Source organism: Pseudorca crassidens, chromosome 19 (genome assembly GCF_039906515.1).
Source record: "Pseudorca crassidens isolate mPseCra1 chromosome 19, mPseCra1.hap1, whole genome shotgun sequence".
Classification (NCBI taxonomy): domain Eukaryota; kingdom Metazoa; phylum Chordata; class Mammalia; order Artiodactyla; family Delphinidae; genus Pseudorca; species Pseudorca crassidens.
This window is the reverse complement of record NC_090314.1, coordinates 24,904,608-24,923,071: the sequence shown is the minus strand read 5'-3', so window position 1 is coordinate 24,923,071 and position 18,464 is coordinate 24,904,608. Positions and strand designations below refer to the sequence as shown.

The following is an 18,464-nucleotide window of genomic DNA, read 5'->3' as shown; positions in this document are numbered from 1 at the left end:
GGGGGCGGGGGGCCGCGGGCGGCCTCTTGAGGCCCAGTTTCGCTGGCGCTGGCGCCTTAACGCCAGCCTGGCGGCCAGCCCGCCCCGGCAGGGCCCCCTCGCCCGCCCAGGCAGGGGGAACGGAGGTCTCGGGTATCGGGCGGCGGCGGAGGGTTTGGCGACCACCTCCCAGCCCAGGGCGGCCCTGACCCAGCAAACCCTTCGGCGCTTGGCGCCCCGCCCAAGATCCCGCACGTCGCTCACAGGGACGTGGCCCCGGAGGCTTCAGGGCCCGGGGCCCGCGGTCCCTTGGGCATCGGCCCTGCCCGCCCACGCGGCGCTAGGCGCAGCCCGGCCGCAGCCCGGGCCGGCCCTCCTGCCCGACAGCAGCCGGCCCGAAGCCACCGGGAGCCTCCATTGAGTCGCCACGGCCCCTCAGCCCCGGCAAGGCCACCCTTGCCCCCACACCCCCCGCCGAGCTCAGGACCCCGCCCCTGGTGGCCGGCAGGCCCGGGGAAGCGGCCCCTGCCCTCGATCCCGCTCCCGAACCCGGGAAACATTGGTGGTCTGTGGCTTGGAAGCGCCACTCCTTCTGCCAGCCTGGGTCCCTGCGCTTGGCTTCCTGCAATAAGAAGCCAGTGTCCCCTTCTTGGCCTGAGGGTCCCTTTGGTTTAGTGGCCACAGTTCTGCCAGCAGGCCCCTCCTGGTCCTATACCATGCACTAAGTACATCTGCAGCTGCAGATTCCAAACCCCTGGTCTCTGGGCACCTCCTCTGTGTCTCAGCTGTCCCTGTCCACAGAGAGCCTCATACAAGAAGTTGCTTCCAAACTGGGAGGTTCCACATCTGGGCAGGTCCAGCTCCAGGCCCAGTGAAGGGCATGAAGAAGGCTGAGGCTCTGGACTCCAGCCAGGCCTTCAGCAGGCCTCTGAGGCCAAGGTCTTCCTAGTCTCAAGAGGGGCCAAGAGACACAATGTGTCATTTGAACAAGTGAGTCAGCGGGCGGTGAGCGAATGAATGACCGCTCGAGGGGATGTATGCCGGCCACCGGGCCCTGTTTGACTGTCCAGGCTCAGCTTACCTGACCCTGGTTACCAGGGAATGCCACTCTGGGCCCTCCTTTTCATCCCCCTCCCTCACTGTGACCTCACCACCTGCCCCATTATGACCCAGTCTGGCTCCCAGTTAAAACTGGAGGGCAGAGGGCCCAGGCAGTCCTGGGACCAACGGCCATGGGTGAGCGAAACTACTACCGAGCCGAGCCGTTCACTGGCCCCATCCCCAGGAAATGCCAGGAGCAAGGATACTCAATTCTTCTGATCCCGGTCAGCTTCATCTTGCTCAACGTGGGGATCAACATGGTGACTATGGTCAGGGCAGGATCTGTGCAGCGCGGTTGGGGGAGCCCTGGGGTCTTGAAGGGGCTGAGGTGGGAGGGCTGCTGGGGTGTGACCGGACAAGGGTTGGATTTCAGGGCTCACCCTGCTCCCGGCCTCCCCCCTCCCCTTCTTCCCTCAACTCTGGAGGCATCTGAAGAGATTCTTGAGGGCACTTTTCAATCGTATTTTCCACAAAGGTGAGTGGGCGCCGGCGTGGGTTCAGGGGATGTGGGCCTGTCCCCTTTCTTCTATCCCTGCCTTGATTCTCAGCCCCTCAGGAACCCAGGCCCTGACCCATCTCGCCTTTCCCCACAGACAAGCAAGCCAGCTGTGTAGGCACCCATCGCATGTGCATGCGCTGCTCCGTGGATCCCAAGAACCTGTGCTCAAGAGTTTCTTCCCACTTCTGCCATCGTCCAAGCTTCCTGCTCGGGCAGGTAAACCACCTTGCCTACTGCCTGCAGCGGGGCTCGGCGGGGGCGGAGCCGGCGGCCCCCCCGCCGCGGGCGAGTAAAGGAGAAGGCGGGCGGAGCGGGAGGCAAAAAGCCTACAGCACCCGGTATTCCCAGGCGGTCTCCCATCCAAGTACTAACCAGGCCCGACCCTGCTTAGCTTCCGAGATCAGACGAGATCGGGCGCGTTCAGGGTGGTATGGCCGTAGACGGGGGCGGGGGGCCGCGGGCGGCCTCTTGAGGCCCAGTTTCGCTGGCGCTGGCGCCTTAACGCCAGCCTGGCGGCCAGCCCGCCCCGGCAGGGCCCCCTCGCCCGCCCAGGCAGGGGGAACGGAGGTCTCGGGTATCGGGCGGCGGCGGAGGGTTTGGCGACCACCTCCCAGCCCAGGGCGGCCCTGACCCAGCAAACCCTTCGGCGCTTGGCGCCCCGCCCAAGATCCCGCACGTCGCTCACAGGGACGTGGCCCCGGAGGCTTCAGGGCCCGGGGCCCGCGGTCCCTTGGGCATCGGCCCTGCCCGCCCACGCGGCGCTAGGCGCAGCCCGGCCGCAGCCCGGGCCGGCCCTCCTGCCCGACAGCAGCCGGCCCGAAGCCACCGCGAGCCTCCATTGAGTCGCCACGGCCCCTCAGCCCCGGCAAGGCCACCCTTGCCCCCACACCCCCCGCCGAGCTCAGGACCCCGCCCCTGGTGGCCGGCAGGCCCGGGGAAGCGGCCCCTGCCCTCGATCCCGCTCCCGCACCCGGCCGCGGTGACACGCCAGAGGGGCGGGGTGGTGGTGGGGCGGGGCTTTTGTCGGAGGGAGCTGTGGAGGGACACACCGGCACACAGGTGGCGGCGCCGGGGCTGGGCGCCGGTGGGGGCGGCCAGGTGCAGGTCGAGGGGCTCGCGGGCCGAAAGGACGGCAACTGGGCCCGCGGCGGAGTCTGGGTCCGGGCCAGCCACCCCGGGAGCGTCTGGGGTGCGACTGCCTTCCAGGGCCGCCTTCTGGCCGCCTAGCCGGCCGGGCCGGCGGGGAGCGCCCCCGCCGGCGCGCGCCGTGGTGGGAGGGGCCTGAGGAGGTGGGGCCTGCAGCGCGGCCCGGCGGGGGCGGAGCCGGCGGCCCCCGCCGCGGGCGAGTAAAGGAGAAGGCGGGCGCAGCGGGAGGCAAAAAGCCTACAGCAACCGGTATTCCCAGGCGGTCTCCCATCCAAGTACTAACCAGGCCCGACCCTGCTTAGCTTCCGAGATCAGACGAGATCGGGCGCGTTCAGGGTGGTATGGCCGTAGACGGGGGCGGGGGGCCGCGGGCGGCCTCTTGAGGCCCAGTTTCGCTGGCGCTGGCGCCTTAACGCCAGCCTGGCGGCCAGCCCGCCCCGGCAGGGCCCCCTCGCCCGCCCAGGCAGGGGGAACGGAGGTCTCGGGTATCGGGCGGCGGCGGAGGGTTTGGCGACCACCTCCCAGCCCAGGGCGGCCCTGACCCAGCAAACCCTTCGGCGCTTGGCGCCCCGCCCAAGATCCCGCACGTCGCTCACAGGGACGTGGCCCCGGAGGCTTCAGGGCCCGGGGCCCGCAGTCCCTTGGGCATCGGCCCTGCCCGCCCACGCGGCGCTAGGCGCAGCCCGACCGCAGCCCGGGCCGGCCCTTCTGCCCGACAGCAGCTGGCCCGAAGCCACTGGGAGCCACCATTGAGTCGCCACGGCCCCTCAGCCCCGGCAAGGCCACCCTTGCCCCCACACCCCCCACCGAGCTCAGGACCCCGCCCCTGGTGGCCGGCAGGCCCGGGGAAGTGGCCCCTGCCCTCGATCCCGCACCCGCACCCGGCCGCGGTGACACGTCAGAGGGGCGGGGTGGTGGTGGGGCGGGGCTTTTGTCGGAGGGAGCTGTGGAGGGACACACCGGCACACAGGTGGCGGCGCCGGGGCTGGGCGCCGGTGGGGGAGGCCAGGTGCAGGTCGAGGGGCTCGCGGGCCGAAAGGACGGCAACTGGGCCCGCGGCGGAGTCTGGGTCTGGAGGGCTCTGAGCCTCCATCCGCTCTGGTGCCTCGGGTCTACCGGCCCGACGCCTGGTAGCGTGACACCCCACCGGCCCACAGACGTAGCCTCCCCAGCTGTGCTCACAGCGAGTCCAACCGCAGCCTGCATCCCTCCGCGGGACACTTGGATTACTCCCGCGATCCCCACGAGGTGCGGCACCCGGCGGCCGAATGGGCTGAGATCCTGCCCTTGCGGCGGCGCCCTGTGGCCACCTCCGCCTCCCTCACGGTACTGGCCGAGGCCTCGGACCAGCGGGCCCCGGCTCCCAGCTCAGCGCTGCTCCTCCGCCCCTCTCACCTCCTGCCCGACGTCCAGGCTACCGAGCACCCTCCACCCCCGCCCACCTTCATGCCACTCAGCCGGAACCCGGGAGGCAATGCCAACTACCAGGTGTATGACAGTCTGGTGCTGAAGCGGCAACCGCAGGAGGGCCAAGCGCGGGCCAACTCGCTGCTACCTTCCACCTCGGCCTCCAGGCCCTCTCTGCACGGGAGCCAGACTGGGAAAATGAACTTACCAGCAGCAAATGGGGGCAGGGGCAGGGGGCGGCAGGGCATGGAGAGAGGAATAAAGAGCGCCAGAGTCCAGGAAACATTGGTGGTCTGTGGCTTGGAAGCGCCACTACTTCTGCCAGCCTGGGTCCCTGCGCTTGGCTTCCTGCAATAAGAAGCCAGTGTCCCCTTCTTGGCCTGAGGGTCCCTTTGGTTTAGTGGCCACAGCTCTGCCAGCAGGCCCCTCCTGGTCCTATACCATGCACTAAGTACATCTGCAGCTGCAGACTCCAAACCCCTGGTCTCTGGGCACCTCCTCTGTGTCTCAGCTGTCCCTGTCCACAGAGAGCCTCATACAAGAAGTTGCTTCCAAACTGGGAGGTTCCACATCTGGGCAGGTCCAGCTCCAGGCCCAGTGAAGGGCATGAAGAAGGCTGAGGCTCTGGACTCCAGCCAGGCCTTCAGCAGGCCTCTGAGGCCAAGGTCTTCCTAGTCTCAAGAGGGGCCAAGAGACGCAATGTGTCATTTGAACAAGTGAGTCAGCGGGCGGTGAGCGAATGAATGACCGCTCGAGGGGATGTATGCCGGCCACCGGGCCCTGTTTGACTGTCCAGGCTCAGCTTACCTGACCCTGGTTACCAGGGAATGCCACTCTGGGCCCTCCTTTTCATCCCCCTCCCTCACTGTGACCTCACCACCTGCCCCATTATGACCCAGTCTGGCTCCCAGTTAAAACTGGAGGGCAGAGGGCCCAGGCAGTCCTGGGACCAACGGCCATGGGTGAGCGAAACTACTACCGAGCCGAGCCGTTCACTGGCCCCATCCCCAGGAAATGCCAGGAGCAAGGATACTCAATTCTTCTGATCCCGGTCAGCTTCATCTTGCTCAACGTGGGGATCAACATGGTGACTATGGTCAGGGCAGGATCTGTGCAGCGCGGCTGGGGGAGCCCTGGGGTCTTGAAGGGGCTGAGGTGGGAGGGCTGCTGGGGTGTGACCGGACAAGGGTTGGATTTCAGGGCTCACCCTGCTCCCGGCCTCCCCCCTCCCCTTCTTCCCTCAACTCTGGAGGCATCTGAAGAGATTCTTGCGGGCACTTTTCAATCGTATTTTCCACAAAGGTGAGTGGGCGCCGGCGTGGGTTCAGGGGATGTGGGCCTGTCCCCTTTCTTCTATCCCTGCCTTGATTCTCAGCCCCTCAGGAACCCAGGCCCTGACCCATCTCGCCTTTCCCCACAGACAAGCAAGCCAGCTGTGTAGGCACCCATTGCATGTGCATGCGCTGCTCCGTGGATCCCAAGAACCTGTGCTCAAGAGTTTCTTCCCACTTCTGCCATCGCCCAAGCTTCCTGCTCGGGCAGGTAAACCACCTTGCCTACTGCCTGCAGCGGGGCTCGGCGGGGGCGGAGCCGGCGGCCCCCCCGCCGCGGGCGAGTAAAGGAGAAGGCGGGCGGAGCGGGAGGCAAAAAGCCTACAGCACCCGGTATTCCCAGGCGGTCTCCCATCCAAGTACTAACCAGGCCCGACCCTGCTTAGCTTCCGAGATCAGACGAGATCGGGCGCGTTCAGGGTGGTATGGCCGTAGACGGGGGCGGGGGGCCGCGGGCGGCCTCTTGAGGCCCAGTTTCGCTGGCGCTGGCGCCTTAACGCCAGCCTGGCGGCCAGCCCGCCCCGGCAGGGCCCCCTCGCCCGCCCAGGCAGGGGGAACGGAGGTCTCGGGTATCGGGCGGCGGCGGAGGGTTTGGCGACCACCTCCCAGCCCAGGGCGGCCCTGACCCAGCAAACCCTTCGGCGCTTGGCGCCCCGCCCAAGATCCCGCACGTCGCTCACAGGGACGTGGCCCCGGAGGCTTCAGGGCCCGGGGCCCGCGGTCCCTTGGGCATCGGCCCTGCCCGCCCACGCGGCGCTAGGCGCAGCCCGGCCGCAGCCCGGGCCGGCCCTCCTGCCCGACAGCAGCCGGCCCGAAGCCACCGCGAGCCTCCATTGAGTCGCCACGGCCCCTCAGCCCCGGCAAGGCCACCCTTGCCCCCACACCCCCCGCCGAGCTCAGGACCCCGCCCCTGGTGGCCGGCAGGCCCGGGGAAGCGGCCCCTGCCCTCGATCCCGCTCCCGAACCCGGGAAACATTGGTGGTCTGTGGCTTGGAAGCGCCACTCCTTCTGCCAGCCTGGGTCCCTGCGCTTGGCTTCCTGCAATAAGAAGCCAGTGTCCCCTTCTTGGCCTGAGGGTCCCTTTGGTTTAGTGGCCACTGTTCTGCCAGCAGGCCCCTCCTGGTCCTATACCATGCACTAAGTACATCTGCAGCTGCAGACTCCAAACCCCTGGTCTCTGGGCACCTCCTCTGTGTCTCAGCTGTCCCTGTCCACAGAGAGCCTCATACAAGAAGTTGCTTCCAAACTGGGAGGTTCCACATCTGGGCAGGTCCAGCTCCAGGCCCAGTGAAGGGCATGAAGAAGGCTGAGGCTCTGGACTCCAGCCAGGCCTTCAGCAGGCCTCTGAGGCCAAGGTCTTCCTAGTCTCAAGAGGGGCCAAGAGACGCAATGTGTCATTTGAACAAGTGAGTCAGCGGGCGGTGAGCGAATGAATGACCGCTCGAGGGGATGTATGCCGGCCACCGGGCCCTGTTTGACTGTCCAGGCTCAGCTTACCTGACCCTGGTTACCAGGGAATGCCACTCTGGGCCCTCCTTTTCATCCCCCTCCCTCACTGTGACCTCACCACCTGCCCCATTATGACCCAGTCTGGCTCCCAGTTAAAACTGGAGGGCAGAGGGCCCAGGCAGTCCTGGGACCAACGGCCATGGGTGAGCGAAACTACTACCGAGCCGAGCCGTTCACTGGCCCCATCCCCAGGAAATGCCAGGAGCAAGGATACTCAATTCTTCTGATCCCGGTCAGCTTCATCTTGCTCAACGTGGGGATCAACATGGTGACTATGGTCAGGGCAGGATCTGTGCAGCGCGGTTGGGGGAGCCCTGGGGTCTTGAAGGGGCTGAGGTGGGAGGGCTGCTGGGGTGTGACCGGACAAGGGTTGGATTTCAGGGCTCACCCTGCTCCCGGCCTCCCCCCTCCCCTTCTTCCCTCAACTCTGGAGGCATCTGAAGAGATTCTTGAGGGCACTTTTCAATCGTATTTTCCACAAAGGTGAGTGGGCGCCGGCGTGGGTTCAGGGGATGTGGGCCTGTCCCCTTTCTTCTATCCCTGCCTTGATTCTCAGCCCCTCAGGAACCCAGGCCCTGACCCATCTCGCCTTTCCCCACAGACAAGCAAGCCAGCTGTGTAGGCACCCATCGCATGTGCATGCGCTGCTCCGTGGATCCCAAGAACCTGTGCTCAAGAGTTTCTTCCCACTTCTGCCATCGTCCAAGCTTCCTGCTCGGGCAGGTAAACCACCTTGCCTACTGCCTGCAGCGGGGCTCGGCGGGGGCGGAGCCGGCGGCCCCCCCGCCGCGGGCGAGTAAAGGAGAAGGCGGGCGGAGCGGGAGGCAAAAAGCCTACAGCACCCGGTATTCCCAGGCGGTCTCCCATCCAAGTACTAACCAGGCCCGACCCTGCTTAGCTTCCGAGATCAGACGAGATCGGGCGCGTTCAGGGTGGTATGGCCGTAGACGGGGGCGGGGGGCCGCGGGCGGCCTCTTGAGGCCCAGTTTCGCTGGCGCTGGCGCCTTAACGCCAGCCTGGCGGCCAGCCCGCCCCGGCAGGGCCCCCTCGCCCGCCCAGGCAGGGGGAACGGAGGTCTCGGGTATCGGGCGGCGGCGGAGGGTTTGGCGACCACCTCCCAGCCCAGGGCGGCCCTGACCCAGCAAACCCTTCGGCGCTTGGCGCCCCGCCCAAGATCCCGCACGTCGCTCACAGGGACGTGGCCCCGGAGGCTTCAGGGCCCGGGGCCCGCGGTCCCTTGGGCATCGGCCCTGCCCGCCCACGCGGCGCTAGGCGCAGCCCGGCCGCAGCCCGGGCCGGCCCTCCTGCCCGACAGCAGCCGGCCCGAAGCCACCGGGAGCCTCCATTGAGTCGCCACGGCCCCTCAGCCCCGGCAAGGCCACCCTTGCCCCCACACCCCCCGCCGAGCTCAGGACCCCGCCCCTGGTGGCCGGCAGGCCCGGGGAAGCGGCCCCTGCCCTCGATCCCGCTCCCGAACCCGGGAAACATTGGTGGTCTGTGGCTTGGAAGCGCCACTCCTTCTGCCAGCCTGGGTCCCTGCGCTTGGCTTCCTGCAATAAGAAGCCAGTGTCCCCTTCTTGGCCTGAGGGTCCCTTTGGTTTAGTGGCCACAGTTCTGCCAGCAGGCCCCTCCTGGTCCTATACCATGCACTAAGTACATCTGCAGCTGCAGATTCCAAACCCCTGGTCTCTGGGCACCTCCTCTGTGTCTCAGCTGTCCCTGTCCACAGAGAGCCTCATACAAGAAGTTGCTTCCAAACTGGGAGGTTCCACATCTGGGCAGGTCCAGCTCCAGGCCCAGTGAAGGGCATGAAGAAGGCTGAGGCTCTGGACTCCAGCCAGGCCTTCAGCAGGCCTCTGAGGCCAAGGTCTTCCTAGTCTCAAGAGGGGCCAAGAGACACAATGTGTCATTTGAACAAGTGAGTCAGCGGGCGGTGAGCGAATGAATGACCGCTCGAGGGGATGTATGCCGGCCACCGGGCCCTGTTTGACTGTCCAGGCTCAGCTTACCTGACCCTGGTTACCAGGGAATGCCACTCTGGGCCCTCCTTTTCATCCCCCTCCCTCACTGTGACCTCACCACCTGCCCCATTATGACCCAGTCTGGCTCCCAGTTAAAACTGGAGGGCAGAGGGCCCAGGCAGTCCTGGGACCAACGGCCATGGGTGAGCGAAACTACTACCGAGCCGAGCCGTTCACTGGCCCCATCCCCAGGAAATGCCAGGAGCAAGGATACTCAATTCTTCTGATCCCGGTCAGCTTCATCTTGCTCAACGTGGGGATCAACATGGTGACTATGGTCAGGGCAGGATCTGTGCAGCGCGGTTGGGGGAGCCCTGGGGTCTTGAAGGGGCTGAGGTGGGAGGGCTGCTGGGGTGTGACCGGACAAGGGTTGGATTTCAGGGCTCACCCTGCTCCCGGCCTCCCCCCTCCCCTTCTTCCCTCAACTCTGGAGGCATCTGAAGAGATTCTTGAGGGCACTTTTCAATCGTATTTTCCACAAAGGTGAGTGGGCGCCGGCGTGGGTTCAGGGGATGTGGGCCTGTCCCCTTTCTTCTATCCCTGCCTTGATTCTCAGCCCCTCAGGAACCCAGGCCCTGACCCATCTCGCCTTTCCCCACAGACAAGCAAGCCAGCTGTGTAGGCACCCATCGCATGTGCATGCGCTGCTCCGTGGATCCCAAGAACCTGTGCTCAAGAGTTTCTTCCCACTTCTGCCATCGTCCAAGCTTCCTGCTCGGGCAGGTAAACCACCTTGCCTACTGCCTGCAGCGGGGCTCGGCGGGGGCGGAGCCGGCGGCCCCCCCGCCGCGGGCGAGTAAAGGAGAAGGCGGGCGGAGCGGGAGGCAAAAAGCCTACAGCACCCGGTATTCCCAGGCGGTCTCCCATCCAAGTACTAACCAGGCCCGACCCTGCTTAGCTTCCGAGATCAGACGAGATCGGGCGCGTTCAGGGTGGTATGGCCGTAGACGGGGGCGGGGGGCCGCGGGCGGCCTCTTGAGGCCCAGTTTCGCTGGCGCTGGCGCCTTAACGCCAGCCTGGCGGCCAGCCCGCCCCGGCAGGGCCCCCTCGCCCGCCCAGGCAGGGGGAACGGAGGTCTCGGGTATCGGGCGGCGGCGGAGGGTTTGGCGACCACCTCCCAGCCCAGGGCGGCCCTGACCCAGCAAACCCTTCGGCGCTTGGCGCCCCGCCCAAGATCCCGCACGTCGCTCACAGGGACGTGGCCCCGGAGGCTTCAGGGCCCGGGGCCCGCGGTCCCTTGGGCATCGGCCCTGCCCGCCCACGCGGCGCTAGGCGCAGCCCGGCCGCAGCCCGGGCCGGCCCTCCTGCCCGACAGCAGCCGGCCCGAAGCCACCGCGAGCCTCCATTGAGTCGCCACGGCCCCTCAGCCCCGGCAAGGCCACCCTTGCCCCCACACCCCCCGCCGAGCTCAGGACCCCGCCCCTGGTGGCCGGCAGGCCCGGGGAAGCGGCCCCTGCCCTCGATCCCGCTCCCGCACCCGGCCGCGGTGACACGCCAGAGGGGCGGGGTGGTGGTGGGGCGGGGCTTTTGTCGGAGGGAGCTGTGGAGGGACACACCGGCACACAGGTGGCGGCGCCGGGGCTGGGCGCCGGTGGGGGCGGCCAGGTGCAGGTCGAGGGGCTCGCGGGCCGAAAGGACGGCAACTGGGCCCGCGGCGGAGTCTGGGTCCGGGCCAGCCACCCCGGGAGCGTCTGGGGTGCGACTGCCTTCCAGGGCCGCCTTCTGGCCGCCTAGCCGGCCGGGCCGGCGGGGAGCGCCCCCGCCGGCGCGCGCCGTGGTGGGAGGGGCCTGAGGAGGTGGGGCCTGCAGCGCGGCCCGGCGGGGGCGGAGCCGGCGGCCCCCGCCGCGGGCGAGTAAAGGAGAAGGCGGGCGCAGCGGGAGGCAAAAAGCCTACAGCAACCGGTATTCCCAGGCGGTCTCCCATCCAAGTACTAACCAGGCCCGACCCTGCTTAGCTTCCGAGATCAGACGAGATCGGGCGCGTTCAGGGTGGTATGGCCGTAGACGGGGGCGGGGGGCCGCGGGCGGCCTCTTGAGGCCCAGTTTCGCTGGCGCTGGCGCCTTAACGCCAGCCTGGCGGCCAGCCCGCCCCGGCAGGGCCCCCTCGCCCGCCCAGGCAGGGGGAACGGAGGTCTCGGGTATCGGGCGGCGGCGGAGGGTTTGGCGACCACCTCCCAGCCCAGGGCGGCCCTGACCCAGCAAACCCTTCGGCGCTTGGCGCCCCGCCCAAGATCCCGCACGTCGCTCACAGGGACGTGGCCCCGGAGGCTTCAGGGCCCGGGGCCCGCGGTCCCTTGGGCATCGGCCCTGCCCGCCCACGCGGCGCTAGGCGCAGCCCGACCGCAGCCCGGGCCGGCCCTTCTGCCCGACAGCAGCTGGCCCGAAGCCACTGGGAGCCACCATTGAGTCGCCACGGCCCCTCAGCCCCGGCAAGGCCACCCTTGCCCCCACACCCCCCACCGAGCTCAGGACCCCGCCCCTGGTGGCCGGCAGGCCCGGGGAAGTGGCCCCTGCCCTCGATCCCGCACCCGCACCCGGCCGCGGTGACACGTCAGAGGGGCGGGGTGGTGGTGGGGCGGGGCTTTTGTCGGAGGGAGCTGTGGAGGGACACACCGGCACACAGGTGGTGGCGCCGGGGCTGGGCGCCGGTGGGGGAGGCCAGGTGCAGGTCGAGGGGCTCGCGGGCCGAAAGGACGGCAACTGGGCCCGCGGCGGAGTCTGGGTCTGGAGGGCTCTGAGCCTCCATCCGCTCTGGTGCCTCGGGTCTACCGGCCCGACGCCTGGTAGCGTGACACCCCACCGGCCCACAGACGTAGCCTCCCCAGCTGTGCTCACAGCGAGTCCAACCGCAGCCTGCATCCCTCCGCGGGACACTTGGATTACTCCCGCGATCCCCACGAGGTGCGGCACCCGGCGGCCGAATGGGCTGAGATCCTGCCCTTGCGGCGGCGCCCTGTGGCCACCTCCGCCTCCCTCACGGTACTGGCCGAGGCCTCGGACCAGCGGGCCCCGGCTCCCAGCTCAGCGCTGCTCCTCCGCCCCTCTCACCTCCTGCCCGACGTCCAGGCTACCGAGCACCCTCCACCCCCGCCCACCTTCATGCCACTCAGCCGGAACCCGGGAGGCAATGCCAACTACCAGGTGTATGACAGTCTGGTGCTGAAGCGGCAACCGCAGGAGGGCCAAGCGCGGGCCAACTCGCTGCTACCTTCCACCTCGGCCTCCAGGCCCTCTCTGCACGGGAGCCAGACTGGGAAAATGAACTTACCAGCAGCAAATGGGGGCAGGGGCAGGGGGCGGCAGGGCATGGAGAGAGGAATAAAGAGCGCCAGAGTCCAGGAAACATTGGTGGTCTGTGGCTTGGAAGCGCCACTACTTCTGCCAGCCTGGGTCCCTGCGCTTGGCTTCCTGCAATAAGAAGCCAGTGTCCCCTTCTTGGCCTGAGGGTCCCTTTGGTTTAGTGGCCACAGCTCTGCCAGCAGGCCCCTCCTGGTCCTATACCATGCACTAAGTACATCTGCAGCTGCAGACTCCAAACCCCTGGTCTCTGGGCACCTCCTCTGTGTCTCAGCTGTCCCTGTCCACAGAGAGCCTCATACAAGAAGTTGCTTCCAAACTGGGAGGTTCCACATCTGGGCAGGTCCAGCTCCAGGCCCAGTGAAGGGCATGAAGAAGGCTGAGGCTCTGGACTCCAGCCAGGCCTTCAGCAGGCCTCTGAGGCCAAGGTCTTCCTAGTCTCAAGAGGGGCCAAGAGACGCAATGTGTCATTTGAACAAGTGAGTCAGCGGGCGGTGAGCGAATGAATGACCGCTCGAGGGGATGTATGCCGGCCACCGGGCCCTGTTTGACTGTCCAGGCTCAGCTTACCTGACCCTGGTTACCAGGGAATGCCACTCTGGGCCCTCCTTTTCATCCCCCTCCCTCACTGTGACCTCACCACCTGCCCCATTATGACCCAGTCTGGCTCCCAGTTAAAACTGGAGGGCAGAGGGCCCAGGCAGTCCTGGGACCAACGGCCATGGGTGAGCGAAACTACTACCGAGCCGAGCCGTTCACTGGCCCCATCCCCAGGAAATGCCAGGAGCAAGGATACTCAATTCTTCTGATCCCGGTCAGCTTCATCTTGCTCAACGTGGGGATCAACATGGTGACTATGGTCAGGGCAGGATCTGTGCAGCGCGGCTGGGGGAGCCCTGGGGTCTTGAAGGGGCTGAGGTGGGAGGGCTGCTGGGGTGTGACCGGACAAGGGTTGGATTTCAGGGCTCACCCTGCTCCCGGCCTCCCCCCTCCCCTTCTTCCCTCAACTCTGGAGGCATCTGAAGAGATTCTTGCGGGCACTTTTCAATCGTATTTTCCACAAAGGTGAGTGGGCGCCGGCGTGGGTTCAGGGGATGTGGGCCTGTCCCCTTTCTTCTATCCCTGCCTTGATTCTCAGCCCCTCAGGAACCCAGGCCCTGACCCATCTCGCCTTTCCCCACAGACAAGCAAGCCAGCTGTGTAGGCACCCATTGCATGTGCATGCGCTGCTCCGTGGATCCCAAGAACCTGTGCTCAAGAGTTTCTTCCCACTTCTGCCATCGCCCAAGCTTCCTGCTCGGGCAGGTAAACCACCTTGCCTACTGCCTGCAGCGGGGCTCGGCGGGGGCGGAGCCGGCGGCCCCCCCGCCGCGGGCGAGTAAAGGAGAAGGCGGGCGGAGCGGGAGGCAAAAAGCCTACAGCACCCGGTATTCCCAGGCGGTCTCCCATCCAAGTACTAACCAGGCCCGACCCTGCTTAGCTTCCGAGATCAGACGAGATCGGGCGCGTTCAGGGTGGTATGGCCGTAGACGGGGGTGGGGGGCCGCGGGCGGCCTCTTGAGGCCCAGTTTCGCTGGCGCTGGCGCCTTAACGCCAGCCTGGCGGCCAGCCCGCCCCGGCAGGGCCCCCTCGCCCGCCCAGGCAGGGGGAACGGAGGTCTCGGGTATCGGGCGGCGGCGGAGGGTTTGGCGACCACCTCCCAGCCCAGGGCGGCCCTGACCCAGCAAACCCTTCGGCGCTTGGCGCCCCGCCCAAGATCCCGCACGTCGCTCACAGGGACGTGGCCCCGGAGGCTTCAGGGCCCGGGGCCCGCGGTCCCTTGGGCATCGGCCCTGCCCGCCCACGCGGCGCTAGGCGCAGCCCGGCCGCAGCCCGGGCCGGCCCTCCTGCCCGACAGCAGCCGGCCCGAAGCCACCGGGAGCCACCATTGAGTCGCCACGGCCCCTCAGCCCCGGCAAGGCCACCCTTGCCCCCACACCCCCCGCCGAGCTCAGGACCCCGCCCCTGGTGGCCGGCAGGCCCGGGGAAGCGGCCCCTGCCCTCGATCCCGCTCCCGCACCCGGCCGCGGTGACACGCCAGAGGGGCGGGGTGGTGGTGGGGCGGGGCTTTTGTCGGAGGGAGCTGTGGAGGGACACACCGGCACACAGGTGGCGGCGCCGGGGCTGGGCGCCGGTGGGGGCGGCCAGGTGCAGGTCGAGGGGCTCGCGGGCCGAAAGGACGGCAACTGGGCCCGCGGCGGAGTCTGGGTCCGGGCCAGCCACCCCGGGAGCGTCTGGGGTGCGGCTGCCTTCCAGGGCCGCCTTCTGGCCGCCTGGCCGGCCGGGCCGGCGGGGAGCGCCCCCGCCGGCGCGCGCCGTGGTGGGAGGGGCCTGAGGAGGTGGGGCCTGCAGCGCGGCCCGGCGGGGGCGGAGCCGGCGGCCCCAGCCGCGGGCGAGTAGAGGAGAAGGCGGGCGGAGCGGGAGGCAAAAAGCCTACAGCACCCGGTATTCCCAGGCGGTCTCCCATCCAAGTACTAACCAGGCCCGACCCTGCTTAGCTTCCGAGATCAGACGAGATCGGGCGCGTTCAGGGTGGTATGGCCGTAGACGGGGGCGGGGGGCCGCGGGCGGCCTCTTGAGGCCCAGTTTCGCTGGCGCTGGCGCCTTAACGCCAGCCTTGCGGCCGGCCCGCCCCGGCAGGGCCCCCTCGCCCGCCCAGGCAGGGGGAACGGAGGTCTCGGGTATCGGGCGGCGGCGGAGGGTTTGGCGACCACCTCCCAGCCCAGGGCGGCCCTGACCCAGCAAACCCTTCGGCGCTTGGCGCCCCGCCCAAGATCCCGCACGTCGCTCACAGGGACGTGGCCCCGGAGGCTTCAGGGCCCGGGGCCCGCGGTCCCTTGGGCATCGGCCCTGCCCGCCCACGCGGCGCTAGGCGCAGCCCGGCCGCAGCCCGGGCCGGCCCTCCTGCCCGACAGCAGCCGGCCCGAAGCCACCGGGAGCCACCATTGAGTCGCCACGGCCCCTCAGCCCCGGCAAGGCCACCCTTGCCCCCACACCCCCCGCCGAGCTCAGGACCCCGCCCCTGGTGGCCGGCAGGCCCGGGGAAGCGGCCCCTGCCCTCGATCCCGCTCCCGCACCCAACCGCGGTGACACGCCAGAGGGGCGGGGTGGTGGTGGGGCGGGGCTTTTGTCGGAGGGAGCTGTGGAGGGACACACCGGCACACAGGTGGCGGCGCCGGGACTGGGCGCCGGTGGGGGCGGCCAGGTGCAGGTCGAGGGGCTCGCGGGCCGAAAGGACGGCAACTGGGCCCGCGGCGGAGTCTGGGTCCGGGCCAGCCACCCCGGGAGCGTCTGGGGTGCGGCTGCCTTCCAGGGCCGCCTTCTGGCCGCCTGGCCGGCCGGGCCGGCGGGGAGCGCCCCCGCCGGCGCGCGCCGTGGTGGGAGGGGCCTGAGGAGGTGGGGCCTGCAGCGCGGCCCGGCGGGGGCGGAGCCGGCGGCCCCAGCCGCGGGCGAGTAGAGGAGAAGGCGGGCGGAGCGGGAGGCAAAAAGCCTACAGCACCCGGTATTCCCAGGCGGTCTCCCATCCAAGTACTAACCAGGCCCGACCCTGCTTAGCTTCCGAGATCAGACGAGATCGGGCGCGTTCAGGGTGGTATGGCCGTAGACGGGGGCGGGGGGCCGCGGGCGGCCTCTTGAGGCCCAGTTTCGCTGGCGCTGGCGCCTTAACGCCAGCCTTGCGGCCGGCCCGCCCCGGCAGGGCCCCCTCGCCCGCCCAGGCAGGGGGAACGGAGGTCTCGGGTATCGGGCGGCGGCGGAGGGTTTGGCGACCACCTCCCAGCCCAGGGCGGCCCTGACCCAGCAAACCCTTCGGCGCTTGGCGCCCCGCCCAAGATCCCGCACGTCGCTCACAGGGACGTGGCCCCGGAGGCTTCAGGGCCCGGGGCCCGCGGTCCCTTGGGCATCGGCCCTGCCCGCCCACGCGGCGCTAGGCGCAGCCCGACCGCAGCCCGGGCCGGCCCTTCTGCCCGACAGCAGCTGGCCCGAAGCCACTGGGAGCCACCATTGAGTCGCCACGGCCCCTCAGCCCCGGCAAGGCCACCCTTGCCCCCACACCCCCCACCGAGCTCAGGACCCCGCCCCTGGTGGCCGGCAGGCCCGGGGAAGTGGCCCCTGCCCTCGATCCCGCACCCGCACCCGGCCGCGGTGACACGTCAGAGGGGCGGGGTGGTGGTGGGGCGGGGCTTTTGTCGGAGGGAGCTGTGGAGGGACACACCGGCACACAGGTGGCGGCGCCGGGGCTGGGCGCCGGTGGGGGAGGCCAGGTGCAGGTCGAGGGGCTCGCGGGCCGAAAGGACGGCAACTGGGCCCGCGGCGGAGTCTGGGTCTGGAGGGCTCTGAGCCTCCATCCGCTCTGGTGCCTCGGGTCTACCGGCCCGACGCCTGGTAGCGTGACACCCCACCGGCCCACAGACGTAGCCTCCCCAGCTGTGCTCACAGCGAGTCCAACCGCAGCCTGCATCCCTCCGCGGGACACTTGGATTACTCCCGCGATCCCCACGAGGTGCGGCACCCGGCGGCCGAATGGGCTGAGATCCTGCCCTTGCGGCGGCGCCCTGTGGCCACCTCCGCCTCCCTCACGGTACTGGCCGAGGCCTCGGACCAGCGGGCCCCGGCTCCCAGCTCAGCGCTGCTCCTCCGCCCCTCTCACCTCCTGCCCGACGTCCAGGCTACCGAGCACCCTCCACCCCCGCCCACCTTCATGCCACTCAGCCGGATCCCGGGAGGCAATGCCAACTACCAGGTGTATGACAGTCTGGTGCTGAAGCGGCAACCGCAGGAGGGCCAAGCGCGGGCCAACTCGCTGCTACCTTCCACCTCGGCCTCCAGGCCCTCTCTGCACGGGAGCCAGACTGGGAAAATGAACTTACCAGCAGCAAATGGGGGCAGGGGCAGGGGGCGGCAGGGCATGGAGAGAGGAATAAAGAGCGCCAGAGTCCAGGAAACATTGGTGGTCTGTGGCTTGGAAGCGCCACTACTTCTGCCAGCCTGGGTCCCTGCGCTTGGCTTCCTGCAATAAGAAGCCAGTGTCCCCTTCTTGGCCTGAGGGTCCCTTTGGTTTAGTGGCCACAGCTCTGCCAGCAGGCCCCTCCTGGTCCTATACCATGCACTAAGTACATCTGCAGCTGCAGACTCCAAACCCCTGGTCTCTGGGCACCTCCTCTGTGTCTCAGCTGTCCCTGTCCACAGAGAGCCTCATACAAGAAGTTGCTTCCAAACTGGGAGGTTCCACATCTGGGCAGGTCCAGCTCCAGGCCCAGTGAAGGGCATGAAGAAGGCTGAGGCTCTGGACTCCAGCCAGGCCTTCAGCAGGCCTCTGAGGCCAAGGTCTTCCTAGTCTCAAGAGGGGCCAAGAGACGCAATGTGTCATTTGAACAAGTGAGTCAGCGGGCGGTGAGCGAATGAATGACCGCTCGAGGGGATGTATGCCGGCCACCGGGCCCTGTTTGACTGTCCAGGCTCAGCTTACCTGACCCTGGTTACCAGGGAATGCCACTCTGGGCCCTCCTTTTCATCCCCCTCCCTCACTGTGACCTCACCACCTGCCCCATTATGACCCAGTCTGGCTCCCAGTTAAAACTGGAGGGCAGAGGGCCCAGGCAGTCCTGGGACCAACGGCCATGGGTGAGCGAAACTACTACCGAGCCGAGCCGTTCACTGGCCCCATCCCCAGGAAATGCCAGGAGCAAGGATACTCAATTCTTCTGATCCCGGTCAGCTTCATCTTGCTCAACGTGGGGATCAACATGGTGACTATGGTCAGGGCAGGATCTGTGCAGCGCGGCTGGGGGAGCCCTGGGGTCTTGAAGGGGCTGAGGTGGGAGGGCTGCTGGGGTGTGACCGGACAAGGGTTGGATTTCAGGGCTCACCCTGCTCCCGGCCTCCCCCCTCCCCTTCTTCCCTCAACTCTGGAGGCATCTGAAGAGATTCTTGCGGGCACTTTTCAATCGTATTTTCCACAAAGGTGAGTGGGCGCCGGCGTGGGTTCAGGGGATGTGGGCCTGTCCCCTTTCTTCTATCCCTGCCTTGATTCTCAGCCCCTCAGGAACCCAGGCCCTGACCCATCTCGCCTTTCCCCACAGACAAGCAAGCCAGCTGTGTAGGCACCCATTGCATGTGCATGCGCTGCTCCGTGGA

The 18,464-nt window shown here is 68.1% G+C and overlaps 9 non-coding genes across 9 annotated transcripts; all 9 read right to left on the bottom strand.

The window, feature by feature from the left end:
* Positions 1-1,902: 1,902 nt before the first annotated feature.
* On the bottom strand, positions 1,903-2,021 carry LOC137213283 (5S ribosomal RNA). The gene has a single exon (XR_010937923.1). It is a non-coding gene; the product is annotated as a 5S ribosomal RNA (ribosomal RNA).
* A 938-nt stretch (positions 2,022-2,959) lies between these two features.
* Positions 2,960-3,078, bottom strand: LOC137213635 (5S ribosomal RNA). The gene has a single exon (XR_010938270.1). It is a non-coding gene; the product is annotated as a 5S ribosomal RNA (ribosomal RNA).
* A 2,703-nt stretch (positions 3,079-5,781) lies between these two features.
* Positions 5,782-5,900, bottom strand: LOC137213282 (5S ribosomal RNA). Its single transcript, XR_010937922.1, has one exon. It is a non-coding gene; the product is annotated as a 5S ribosomal RNA (ribosomal RNA).
* A 1,902-nt stretch (positions 5,901-7,802) lies between these two features.
* Positions 7,803-7,921, bottom strand: LOC137213281 (5S ribosomal RNA). Its single transcript, XR_010937921.1, has one exon. It is a non-coding gene; the product is annotated as a 5S ribosomal RNA (ribosomal RNA).
* Positions 7,922-9,823: 1,902 nt separating this feature from the next.
* LOC137213280 (5S ribosomal RNA) lies at positions 9,824-9,942 on the bottom strand. Its single transcript, XR_010937920.1, has one exon. It is a non-coding gene; the product is annotated as a 5S ribosomal RNA (ribosomal RNA).
* Positions 9,943-10,880: 938 nt separating this feature from the next.
* LOC137213634 (5S ribosomal RNA) lies at positions 10,881-10,999 on the bottom strand. The gene has a single exon (XR_010938269.1). It is a non-coding gene; the product is annotated as a 5S ribosomal RNA (ribosomal RNA).
* Positions 11,000-13,702: 2,703 nt separating this feature from the next.
* Positions 13,703-13,821, bottom strand: LOC137213279 (5S ribosomal RNA). The gene has a single exon (XR_010937919.1). It is a non-coding gene; the product is annotated as a 5S ribosomal RNA (ribosomal RNA).
* Positions 13,822-14,759: 938 nt separating this feature from the next.
* Positions 14,760-14,878, bottom strand: LOC137213278 (5S ribosomal RNA). The gene has a single exon (XR_010937918.1). It is a non-coding gene; the product is annotated as a 5S ribosomal RNA (ribosomal RNA).
* Positions 14,879-15,816: 938 nt separating this feature from the next.
* Positions 15,817-15,935, bottom strand: LOC137213275 (5S ribosomal RNA). The gene has a single exon (XR_010937916.1). It is a non-coding gene; the product is annotated as a 5S ribosomal RNA (ribosomal RNA).
* Between the last annotated feature and the right edge of the window lie 2,529 nt (positions 15,936-18,464).